The sequence below is a fragment of the Leucoraja erinacea genome, chromosome 6 (assembly GCF_028641065.1).
Source record: "Leucoraja erinacea ecotype New England chromosome 6, Leri_hhj_1, whole genome shotgun sequence".
NCBI lineage: Eukaryota > Metazoa > Chordata > Chondrichthyes > Rajiformes > Rajidae > Leucoraja > Leucoraja erinaceus.
In genome coordinates, this window is record NC_073382.1 from 75,746,723 (window position 1) to 75,760,871 (window position 14,149).

Here is a 14,149-nt window from a genome sequence, read left to right on the forward strand (position 1 = left end):
AACAACATCCAAAACTTTCTGAAGAAATACAGGCAGCTTCCAGAGACCATTGAGGCAAGCTAAAAGAAGTAAAGAAGAAGACCCGAGAATGAGGTCTGTGGTTCGGGGACACCTACTTTGCGCCTACATTTTAGCTACTAGGAATAAATTGAGTATTTAAAGATGGTCTATGGGATATAGTAAAAACATAATTGGGAATTTGATTGTTGATTTGGCATCTTTTCTTGTCTCACCCATTCGAGAACAATTGGAGATGGAACGGGACTGTTTAGTGACTATCAAGGAAAGGATAGACACTATGAGATATTAGAAATTACAGTGTGAATTTAATAATTGGATACCCAGTGAACATGATGGTGTAGAATGATGAGGTAGACTGAATGTTTAAATGACGAGTTCCCCTTGGACAGGTCAATACTAACCATCCAAAAGTTACTCAGTGGTACGAGGAGACTAGTCATAAGAAAGAATCCCTATTGCCTGTGAGTTGTACAATGGACTAGAAAAAGTGTCATTGGATTAGAAGTACTGGGGAGTGGGTACTTGTTGTCAGAGTTGATGTATTTGACCAGTGGATCAAAATGTATCCAAGATTGAGGGGGGATGTTATAGAACATAGACAAACATAGAAAATAGGATTACTAAATTTGCAGAATTATAGACAAAATTCTTAAGGGGTTGGACAGGCTAGATGCAGGAAGATTGTTCCCGACGTTGGGGAAGTCCAGAACAAGGGGTCACAGTTTAAGGATAAGGGGGAAGTCTTTTAGGACTAAGATGAGAACTTTTTTTTCACACAGAGAGTGGTGAATCTGTGGAATTCTCTGCCACAGAAAGTACTTGAGGCCAGTTCATTGGCTATATTTAAGAGGGAGTTAGATGTGGCCCTTGTGGCTAAAGGGATCAGGGGGGATGGAGAGAAGGCAGGTACAGGATACTGAATTGGATGATCAGCCATGATCATATTGAATGGCGGTGCAGGCTCAAAGGGCCGAATGGCCTACTCCTGCACCTATTTTCTATGTTTCTATGTTTGTAAATGTTGCATTATTCAAGGTTCTGTTAGCCTCTTCTGGAAGCTTCTCCTGCAACTATGTAAGAAGATTCTGTTATTGGCCCGTGTACCTGTCAGTAATGTATTATTGTAATTTGTTATACTTGATTGGATTGCAAATATAACACCCCACTGTAGTTGGGCCCCTCAAGGTTCGGGGACCTATAAAAGGCAGCTCCCACGAGGTCCGTGGTCGATCTTCTGGAAGAGCGCTCGGGACTACATGACCTTTTGGAGTGTTTCTGCTTGCACGAGGCTGAAGGGCTTGGCCAGGCAGATACAAGGATCGTACCTGGAGTGGTTTAGGTATCGTATAGGGTGATTTGTTGTGCTTTCTAAAAATAAAGTTTATTTGTTTCACTGCTTGAATCAGTGGTTTATTGACTGAACTAGACTGGGGGGAAGCTTAGAAAGAGCTTATTTACAATTGCAGCAGGTAGTGAAAGACTTGAATAGAGTGGATGTGGAGAGGATGTTCCCACTAGAGAGAGAGCCTCATCCACTGAATAACCTCAGAATTAAAGGACGTTCCTTTAGGAAGGAATTGAGGAGGAATTTCTTCCGTCAGAGCGTGGTGAACCTGTGGAATTGTTTGCCACAGAAGGCTGTGGAGGCCAAGTCAATGGATATTTTTAAAGCAGAGAGAGATAGATTCTTGATTTATTATGTGTGTCAGGGATTATGGGGAGAAGGCAGGAGAATGAGGTCCGGAGGGAACGATAAATCAGCCATGATTGAATGTTGGAGTAGACTTGATGGGCCGAATGGCCTAATTCTGCTCCTATCACTTATGACCTAATTACAAATTCTCCTCTGGTGCATTGGCAGCAGCTGATGTTGCTCTATTTCTCTGCCTCAGCTTCTGCCATATATATGCTGCTGCATCTCCACCAATGCCCACAATCTACCCTTGCAAAGGTCAGGCGAAATGTATCTCTTTGTCAGAAATCTGTGGCACAAAAGCTTTGTAATAACCTTTGAGAAATAATATCCTTTCTTGCAAAATATCTTTTGACGGCATTGTCACAGTATCATTCGATTCTTTACATTTCTGTTTACACAATGACAAGATGCCTGATAAACCTGTATATCTCTGCTATGAATTATTAAATGGATGATTTGCTTCAAAATGTAAGAATTTCATGACATCATATCCCATGAACTAACATATGACAAGTATTAATAAAATGTATTGAAGGAAAGATTGACACAATGCAATGCACAACCAAAGGATGTCTGAGTGATTGTGAAATATAGACAATAGGTGCAGGAGTAGGCCATTCGGCCCTTCGAGCCAGCACCGCCTTCAATGTGATCATGGCTGATCATCCCCAATCAGTACCCCGTTCTTTTCTTCTCCCCATATCCCCTGACTCCACTATCTTTAAGACCCCTATCTAGCTCTCTCTTGAAAGTACCCAGAGAACCGGCCTCCACCGCCCTCTGAGGCGGAGAATAAGCAGACTCACAGCTCACTGTGTGAAAAAGTGTTTCCTTAGCTCCGTTATAAATGTTCTAAGTGTTTGCTTATATTCATTCTCTCAGCATATGACAGTCCCGCCATCCCTGGAATTAACCTTGTAAACCTACGCTGCACTCCCTCAATAGCAAGAATGTCCTTCCTCAAATTAGGGGAACAAAACTGCACACAATACTCCAGGTGTGTTCTCACTAGCGCCCTGTACACTAGAGTCATACAATCATAGAGTGATACAGTGTGGAAATAGGCCCTTCGGCCCAACTTGCCCATACCGGCCAATATGTTACAGCTGCACTAGTTTCACCTGCCCGCGTTTAGTCCATATCCCTCCAAACCTGTCATGTCCATGTACCTGTCTAACAGTTTCTTAAATGTTGGGATAGTCCCCGCCTCAACTATCTCTTCTGGCAGCTTCTTATATACACCCATCACCCTTCGTGTGGTAACAGTTACCCCTCAGATTCCTATTAATTTTTTTCCCCTTCACCATAAACCAATATCCTCTGGTCCTCGATTCCCCTACTCTGGGCAAGAGACTCTGTGCATCATTGTTGTAATGCAGGAAATATGACAGCCATTTTGTGCACCATGAGGTCTCAACCAGAGCAAGGCAGGCAGACAATTTGTAAGCTGCAAGGGCTCACAAACAGCATGAAATAAATGCAGCTATTTTTTACTCCTCTTCTTTAAACAATGCTGTGAGAACATTCACCTCTATCTGACAGGTGGTTCTATTATTTCATGCAATGGATAGCATGTTTAACCTTTCAACGTCCCCTTCATACTGCACTGTAGGGTCAATCCCGATCACACCTTCAATTCTCTGGAGTGAGCCTATCAATCTTTGAGGTCAAGGGCAGGAGTGCCTTCTCTGATTCATCAGACACCTAATGGAGTGGGAGAGCTCTTTAAATAACGAGAAAATCCCAAATAACTCGCTGAGGTAATCTGGCAATGGCCCAAGAATGGCAACATCAGTTAACTTGTTGTTTGTGCCCTGACAGTGCGAGAATTAGTCAGGCTGATAGATGGCCCATAAGCCTGAACTCCGAGCTGGCTGGCCCAATGAACACCCTCAGCAAGTGGAGGCCATTTGCAGGACACCAATGTCCTAAAGTTGCACATAGGCAAAGCTGTGACATTGAAACCTATATGTAAATAATATGAAACCTTCTGCTTATCAGTTTAAACATTAAGCTCTTCGAGGCGCAGCATGGAAACAGGCCCTTCGGCCCACCGAGCCCACAACGACTAGCACTCACGAACCTGCACACACTAGGAACAATTTTACAGTTTCTGGAACCCGATTAACACACAAACCCGCATGTCTTTGGAATGTGGGAGGAAACCAGAGCACCCGGGGAAACCCCAAATGGTCACCGGGAAAACGTACAAACTCCATACAGACAGCACTCATAGTCAGGATCAAACGCGGGACTCCGGCGCTGTTAGGAGGCACCTCTACCGTCGCGTCGACGTGTCATTCCGAATATTGAAGAGTTGAATATTTCTCTCAAGCCATGACACAGTTTTAGTTCAAACTCCATGTTGGCGTTGATTGAATTTACTGGAGGTTTGCTGACTTGCCCAGCAACCACATGACAAATAGTAACTGTAATGCATGGCATCATCAGCAGATTCTATCATACAATTTGCTGAGAACATAGATCATAGATCATACAGCACAAGAACAGGCCCTTTGGCCCACAATAAGTATGCAGAATATGGTGCTGAGGCCATATCTTTCTGCCTACCTCCATTCCCTTCATATCCATGTGCCTATCCAAAAGTATTTTAAATCCCACTATCAGATTCTCCTGAACCCCATGGCAGCACGTTCCGGGCACTCGGCTCGCTCTATGTAAAAGACAGCCCCTTTAACCTTTGCCCCTCTCACCTTAAAGCTATACCCTCTACTATTTGTTTTTGTCCATCCTGGGAAAAAGGTTCTGACTGTCTACTCTATCTATGCCTCTCATAATTTAATTTACATACATCCATCAAGTCTGTACATCACACCATCTCTGACATTCCAGAGAAAACATACCAAGTCTGTCCAACCTCTGCCTGTAGCTAATACCCCATAATCCAGGCACCATTCTGGTAAACCTCCTCTGCACCCTTTCCAACGTCTCCACATCCATCCTGCAATGGGATGACCAGAACTGCATGCCATACTCGTTATGTAGCATAAACAAAGTCTTATAAAAGCTGCTGCATGACTTCCTGATTCTTATACTCAATGCTCTGACCTATGAAAGCAAGAATATTGTCTGCCTTCTTTACCACACTATCTACTTGTGTTACCACTCAGGGCGTCATGGATCTCCCCAAGATCCCTTTGTATCTACAGACTATGCTTATGACAGAGTGCACTTTTAGGCAAGCTAATACCCAGCAAAAAATGTAGATGGATTTTTTTAAATGTCTGATCTATCACAGGATGTGCCATTTGGCAGTCTCCAATTGACACAAACTGGCCATGAGATTGAAACGGGGTGACAATTTGTCTAGAACTCTGTTCCTTGAAGGTGAAAATTCTCAGCATCCCTTAAAAAATGAATATCTCCTCAAAATGCAATGATAACTGGCAAAGATATCTTTTAAAACATATTTCCAACTATTTACATCTGACTCTCATTTTAGAAGCACTCCAATGTATTGTTCATTCATTTCACAGCTGGGTAAATGGGATTTTTTCCAACTCCGGTGCAGCTCACCATTTTAGATAATGCACTGGAGCATATTTTGCAAGAAGCCAACATGGCTAACTTGAACTGCATGACCCTGGAGTTCAGGAGCAGAACAATTTGTAACAATAAGGTGCCACCCAGTGGCTGCTCTGCACCAGCATTACAACCAATGTCACTCGGGTTATTTATTTGTGCTTATAAGCAGTTTCATTTTTATGGGATATAAATGTGCAGACAATGCAAATGGGTCAAAAGATGAAACTTCAGCCATGCTCCAGATGAATGTTGCTCTTTTTTTTGCTGTACGAGGAATTACATTGAATCTTCATTGCTATTCAGAATCTACCTCCACATTTAGATTAACAGCTTGAGCACAATGACAGAAACGAACAAATCCGCTTCGTGAAATGGAAGTGCTTTTTTTTCCGTAGTAGTGCTACTTTATCTTGTATAATGAAGGCTCTGGAGTGCATTTAAATATAATATCCTTTAAAAAAAAAATCCTCCAGCGTCATAATGTTCACAACACAGAGGGATTACTTTAAATGTAGTAATTTCTTTTGTTTTTTTTGTTCCTGGTCACAATAATTACTTCCCTGTGCTGCATCCAGAAGAGGCAGCACTAATTCATGTCAATTTTCAGTTGCTCGAATCATAATTAAAATGAAATGGGCAATGCTACACTTTTTAAAGCACTTGAAATGTGCTGTGTTTTGCCCTGTGTGATTTAGCACTACATTCAGCAGGCACTGTTGAGGCAGTATGTGTCAGCTTACTGAAGCTTATTATTGTGTCTCCTGTTCTATTCCATCACAGTAATTGGGGTTTCAGTAACAAAGAACCCATACACTAAAAATACAAGTGGGCTTTAAATTCATCTGACTGGTTGTTTCTGTGAGGAAGTACTTGTTAAATTTGAAAGTAAGCATTAGAATATAAGCCAACATACAGTCTCAGTTAATGTTATACATCACTGAAACAGGGTTGCAAAATGACAACATTAACCTCCGGCCAGTATCAATGGGGTCGGTCCAGTGGGTAGCAGGAACGCGATGGGAATAGCCCATTCCCAAGGTTTGATGAAACAAGCCCTGACAATAAAGGAAGATGACCGGTTGGGGACAGATTACTTTGATTATACCTGCTCCATCAGACCAAGAAGGAGAGCCGATCAAAAATAATCAGACTACTTTTTTTTTCCCCGGAAAAGCTGGCATCGGATTTCAATCACTGAAGACAAGTCAATATGACAATGAATAGGGTCCAAGTGACATCCTCAGAGCACAACCACTGTTAAGGCCATACACACCTGTCAAGTGCAAGGGCCTCATAAGCTGTCTGAAAGATGGTGTTAAAATGGCACAGGAACAATCTTGTCAAATACTCAGGTTGCACATCTTGTTATGGCAGCTCTGAAACATTAAAGTGAGGGAGATATCTATTAATACATCTGAAACTCTGCAGTTCTATTCCCCGAAATGATGGCCAGCGCTTGATTTTCCATGCAGTTTCCATACATAGTATTCAAAATCCCACAAAAGGAGAAAGTTTACAAGGATTACTCCAGGAATGCCAGACTTCAGTGATGTAAGGATTCTCCAGAGACCGACTTCTCACCATAGGTCGGAAACATTAATAGGAGGTGTGATGGTGAAGTTGGTAAAGGGATCTTCATTGGTTGAAAGGTTGAGTATGAGAGTCAGGAAGTCATCTTGCAGCTTTATTGAACTTTTGTTGGTCTGAAGAAGGGTCTCGACCCGAAACATCACCTATTCCTTTTCTCCAGAGATGCTGTCTGACCCACTGAGTTACTCCAGCTTTTTGTGTCTCTCTTTCACATGGCCACATTTGCAGTATTGCTTGCAGTTCTGGTTGCCACGTTACAGGTAGGATTTAGAGGCATTGGAGAGAGAGGATAGGAGGGTATTAGTTATAAGGAGTGGTTGAACAAACTTAGATTGCATTTTTTCTGGAACACTGGAAGCTGAGGGGGGCACCTGATTGAAGTATTTAAATTTATGAGAGGCACAGATAGGGTAGACAGTCAGAACCTTTTTCTAGGGTGGAAATGTCAAAGACGAGAGCATAGCTTTAAGGTGAGAGGGGAACAGTTGGAAGGCAGGGCAAGTGTTTGTTGGGTGCTTTGAATGCACTGCCAAGGGTGGCAGAGAAAGCATATACAATAGTGGCATAGAAATATAGAAACAAGGTGCTGGAGTACGCCATTCGGCCCTTCGAGCCAGCACCGCCATTCAATATGATCATGGCTGAACATCCAAAATCAGTACCCCGTTCCTGATTTTTCCCCATATCCCTTGTTTCCATTATCCCTAAGAGCTAAATCTAACTCCCTCTTGAAAACATCCAGTGAATTGGCCTCCACTACCTTCTGTGGCAGAGAATTCCACAGATTCACAACTCCCTGGGTGAAAAGATTTTTCCTCATCTCATTCCTAAATGGCCTACCCCTTATTCTTAATAACCTTGGATTGCTCTATGATACTAAAGAATCTATGTAAAGAATAGGACACAGAGTGCTGGAATAACTCAGCAGGTCAGGCAGCATCTCTGGAGGACATGGATCAATGGCGTTCCAGTTCGAGACCTTTCTTCAGAATGGGTCTATGTAGTAATGATAAAGCTGCACCAGAGAGGATTTAGCTATATGCGCACTATTAAACATGGAATATTGCTTATTGAGGTAGCGCTGCTCTTCATATTGCATATTCATATTTTTTTTATCTACTCTTTTCAGTAGTGTCTAAAAAAGAAATCAGTTTAGAGATTTAGCAGTATATCTGCCAATATTATCTCTTGATCAACATAATTTTTTCTGGTCATATATAATGGTTTTTAACCTTAGCTGTATACCATTTAGTCAGTGTTTTCTACACTGCAGCATTTAAAAAGTACTTAGAGCTATAGTGTCGTACAGCATGGAAACAGGCCTTTTGGCGTAACTTGTCCATTCTGACCAACATGTCCCATCTTTGTCCCATCTAAGCTGGTCCCATTTGCCTGCACTTGGCTCACATCCCTCTAAACCTTTCTTATCCATGTACCTTTTTAACATTAATGACTTTTTAACATTAAGCTCTGATAGGGCATTCCCATATACCCCGTGTGAAACATAAAATCCCTGCAGATTCCTATTACATCCCCTCCCATCTCAAACCTATGCTTTTGATTTCCCTAATCTGGAAAAAAAAACTGTGCATTCATCAGATCTATTTCCCTCATGATTTTATACACCTCTAAAGATGACTGCTCAGCCTCCTGCACTCCAAGGAACAATGTTTTAGTTTGCTCAAACTCTCTCTATAGCCCAGAATCTGGCAACATTCTTGTCTGAAGAAGGGTCTCGACCCGAAACACCACCTATTCCTTCTCTCCAGAGCTGCTACCTGGCCCGCTGAGTTACTCCAGCATCTTGTGTCAACGTTCTTGGAAATGTTCTCTGCATTCTTTCCATCTTAATGACATATTTTCAATAGCAGGATGACAGAAACTGAACAAACACTCCAGGTGCGGCCTCTACAATCTATCTATCTATCTATCTATCTATCTATCTATCTATCTATCTATCTATCTATCTATCTATCTATCTATCTATCTATCTATCTATCTATCTATCTATCTATCTATCTATCTATCTATCTATCTATCTATCTATCTATCTATCTATCGCCATCTTGGGGAACGGCTGCTGTCCAGCAGCCGTCCGTTTAATTCTTTTTTTTTTTCCGTTTTTAGTTAGTTTTGTCAGAGGTTATGTGGCGAAGGCAGGAGAATGGGGTTAGGAGGGAGAGTTAGATCAGCCATGATTAAATGGCATAGACTTGATGGGCCGATAGGCCCAATTCTACTCGCATTACTTATGACCTTATGAAAATATTAACCAATGGATCTCAGTGTCTGTGTGCCTGTTAATTGATTCCAATCTCCCCTAGCCAAGTGAGAGAATGTACGCTTTACAATTGAGACTGCTGACTCTGATGCAAAAATCCTCCAAACTGTACACTAGAGTGCCATAATGTGACTTGCACTCGCACAATAATAGTCAGGCAGAACTCGTTTGGCATTTTAAAAATGAGGTTTTGATGCTCGGCCATCACAGGGGAGCAATCATGACGACAGACGTGGACAGATTGTGCATGTACGTGTTGACCGTTCCTTGTGCAGCAGAGCAATACACACTATCACTGATGATCTCTCGCAGGAAAGAATACAAGGCCAGACCGCTGGAGACCATCAGTGATCTAATAATGCCATTGTCCATAATCACCCTGTGTAAGCATTTTTGGAAATGAATGTCAGTACATTTCATTGTAATAGATAAGAGGCAGTGCACTGTGTCAACAGCTTCAATTGTCAGCCCTGCTTTTTAATATAATGCTTCTTTGTTCCATTTGGTTACCAACACTGTGATGTGTATCTTTCCCTCTTACTGTTTACTGTTGAAATGAAATTTCCACTCCAGTGGGGTGTCTCAACAATGTGATTTTCTTCACACGCTTTGAGTCAACGTGACATTCTGAAGATTTTAATACCCAGTTCGGATCCCACTTAGTCATTTTCAATAGTTACATTTAATATAAAAATTTCACTCACTATCCATTTTCATAGTGCATTGTCATTGGCTTTGAAGTAATACTTACCAGTTCAACAATATTTAGAAATTCATCACATCTTGACACAAGCTAGATTCTGTTCATCACATATAGTTTAACTACAAACAAATCATAGAATAAAATAAAGACTCCATTTATAGAGAACTTTTCACAACTTCTCGGCATCCCAAAGTCTTTGACAGCAAATGAGCTGGTTTTCAAATGCAATTAGTGGTGCTAAGTAGGTCAGCACAGCAGCATTTTGAATAAGAAACAAAATGCTAGAGGGACTCAGCAGATCACGTAGCATCTGTGGAGGGAATGGACTGATGAAGTTTTGGCTTCTTCACACTGATGGTAGTAGTGGGGGAAACACTGGATAAGGGAAAGGTTAGGCAGGACAAAGCCTGACAAGTGATAGGTGGATAAAGGTCAGTGGCAGATGAATGGAGTAAGGGACAAAGGCTAGAGGTGTAATGGAGACAAAAGGATGTCGGATCGGGAAAGCAAACAGTGAAATGTGAAGCAAGAGGGAGGGATATGAGTGGGAGGGATATGAGTGGGAGGGATATGAGTGGGATGGATGGGGGAGTGGAAAGAGGAAGGTCAAAAGGGAAATATGGGACGGGGATGAGAGATGATTTTACGAATGAGATGAAAGGATTGGGGTGACAGGTGATGGGAGGTGGTGTGGGAAGAAATGTGTGCACACTGGGTTTGGGGGGGGTGGGGGCGGGGTGGGGATCAGTGGAAAGGAAGGTGAAGGAGGATAGAGAGGTCTTACTTGAAATCAGAGAATTCAATGATCTTATCATTGGGTTGTAAGCTGCTCAAAAGGGTTAATGTGTTGACTTTTTCAAATGCAGTAGTGTAGTGGTTTGGTGCTCATGATTAACATGGTAAGACAGGGTTATGAAATGAATAAAGTGTAAGAAGGAACAGTAGATGCTGGTTTAAACCGAAGATAGACACTAAAAGCTGGAGTAACTCAGTGGGACAGGCAGCGTCTCTGCAGAGAAGGAATGGTTGACGTTTTGGGTCTGACTGAAGAAGGGTCTTGACCGGAAATGTCACCCATTCCTTCTCTCCAGGGATTCTGCCTATTCCGCTGAGTTACTGCAGCTTTCTGTGTCTATCTTCGGTTGTGAAATGAATGACCATTTAATAAACTGGAGTAACAGGTAGGCCAGGAATATTAAAGATGACAACTTTTCTTCATAAAAGTAAGTGGTGAAAAACTCTACAGTTTTATGGGTAATTTCTTGATGCCACATTTTTAACATTCAAGATATCACATTCAAGCATTTTAATTTAGTGAAAGAAAATCACATCATCTGGATCATCAATGTGCAGGAAAGGACTGTAGATACTAGTTTAAATCGAAGGTAAACACAAAAGGCTGAAGTAACTCAGCGGGACAGGCAGCATCTCTGGAGAGAAGAAATGGGTGACGTTTCGGGTCAAGACCCTTCTTCAGTCTGATGTCAGGGGTACCCAGACTCCAGTCCCCCGCGGGCCTCCACCAGCAACTCCGCCAACCCTCACCTCTCCACCGCCCACCAGCGGGCCGCAGCCATCATCTCACCTGAGTCCCCAGCTCAGCACTGGGCCCACAGTCGTCACGATGCAGACTCCCACACCATCTGGTCTGCTCTGCTGAGTCCTTCTGCTCCCCCCCACCTCCTATAGGGAACCTCAGTGGGGGTTCTAGTCTGTCTTCCCCTTCTCCTTTTAACCAGGTGGCTCCAGGTACTCTCCATCCATACAATAGTCCTCATGTCCCCCTCCTCTATGAACACCTACCAACCCCAGCAGACATCGCCTCGGTATCCATCTACTCACCTGCCTTCCTCCGACCCCAACCCCCACCCTTGCCGTGTGTTTACCATCCCCCTTGACCTCCTCCTTTCTGATACCAAATGGTCTGTCCTCAGCAGAGGCCTCACCTTTGTTCCCCTCTGTCCCCACCTCAATGAGTTCCGGGTCCACCACGGTGCAGAGCTCTACTTCCGTCGCTTCCGCCTCCGTGCCTTTTTCTATGGGAAGGAGTCCTCGCCACCCAGTGATGACCCCTTGTCCCGTTTCCAACGGACCCCCTCATCTTGGACTCCCCCGGATGGCCATCTACTGCCGGCAGGACATCAACCCACCTCAACTTTTCCACTCCCCTTACTTACTGTAATCTCTCCCCCCCCCCCCCCCCCCCCCCCCTGAATGTACCGTCCTCCGCTCACTCTGCAACAACCGCGACTGGGTGACCAAACCTGCTGACAAGGGAGGTGCTGTGGTAGTCTGGCACACTGACCTCTACCGCTGAGGCCAGGCGACAACTCTCAGACACCTCCTCCTACTTATCCTTGGACCATGATTCCACAGATGAGCACCATCTTAATCTTAATCTCAAAAACCATAATTGATTTTATCACTTCCAGCTCTCTGCCCACTGTAGCCTCCAACCTTATTGTTCCCCAGCCCCGCACGGCCCGATTTTATCTTCTCTCCAAAACTGCCCAGGCAGACCTATTCTTTCTGCTTGTTCATGTCCCACCGAATTACTTTCCACATACCTTGACTCCATTCTATCCCCCCTGGTCTAATCCCTCCCTACCTATGTCCAAGACACCTCACATGCTCTTTGTCTCTCCAACGACTTCTGTTTTCCAGGTCCCCACTCCCTCATATTTACCATGGATGTCCAGTCACTCTACACTTCCACCCCCTACCAGGAAGGTCTTAAAGCCCCCCGTTTCTTCCTCGACCCCAGAGCCAGCCAATTTCCATCTATTAATACACTTCTCTGCCTAGCAGAGTTGGCCCTTACCCTCAACAACTACTCCTTTGACTCCTCCCACTTCTGCCGAATCCAAGATGTATCTATGGGCACTCACATGGGCCGCAACTATGCCTGGCTCTTTGTAGGGTACGTCAACCAACCACTGTTCCAGGCCTATATTGACGACTGCATTGGTGCTGCCTCCTGCACCCATGCGGAGCTCACTGACTTCATCAACTTCACCACTAATTTCCATCCTGCACTCAAATTCACTTGGACCATCTCCGACATCTCCCTACCATTTCTAGAACTCACTATCTCTAGCACAGGAGACAGACTATTACCTGATGTCTACTACAAACCTACTGACTCCTATAGCTATCTAGACTACACTTATTCCCACCCTGCTTCCTGTAAAGACTATGTACCCTACTCCCAAATCCTCCGTCTACGCCGCATCTGCGTCCAGGATGTGGTTTTCCTTACTAGATCATCGGAGATGTTCTCATTCTTTAGGAAGCGGGGATTCCCCACTTCCATTATTGATATCCAGTAGCTCCGCTCTTGCACCCTCACCCCCCATTCGCAACAAGGACAGAGTCCCCCTTATCCTCACCTTCCACCCCATCGCCCGTTACATACAATCCTCCAACACATTTCCCACCTCCAACGGGATCCCACTACTGGCCACATCTTCCCATCTCCACCCCTTTATGCTTTCTGCAGATAACGTTCCCTCCGCAACTCCCTGGTCAACTCGTCCCTTCCTACCCAAACCACCCCCCCTTCCCCAGGTACTTTCCCCTGCAACTGCAGGAGATGCAACACCTGTCCCTTTACCTCCCCCCTCGACTCCATCCAAGGACCCAAATTGTCTTTCCAGGTGAGGCAGAGGTTCACTTGCACCTCCTCCAACCTCATCTACTGTATCCACTGTTCCAGGTGATAACCTCTGTATATCGGCGAGACCAAGCACAGGCTTGGCGATCGTTTCACTGAACACCTCCACTCAGTTATCATAACCTACCTGATCTCCCGGTTGCTCAGCACTTCAACTCCCCCTCCCATTCCCAATCTGACCTTTCTGTCCTGGGCCTCCTCCATTGTAAGAATGAGGCCCAGTGCAAATTGGAGGAATAGCTCCTCATATTTTGTTTGGGTAGCATACACCCCAGCGGTATGAACATTGACATGACTCTAACTTCAAATAGCCCTTGCTTTCTCTCTCCATCCCCTCCCCCTTCCCAGTTCTCCCACTAGTCTTACTGTCTCCGACTACATTTTATCTTTGTCCCGCCCACTCCCCTGACAACAGTCTGAAGAAGGGTCTCGACACGAAATGTCACCCGTTCCTCTCCAGAGATGCTGCCTGTCCAGTTGAGTTACTCCAGCATTTTGTGTCTACCTGGATTAGTAATCCAGACTTCTGGATCATTAGCCCACAATTGTTCTTCCCGCTGTAAGACAGCTATCAATAATGTGCAATTTTAATAATTTGATCTATTAAAAGGACATGTTCTGTCCTTTTTTGATTTTCCA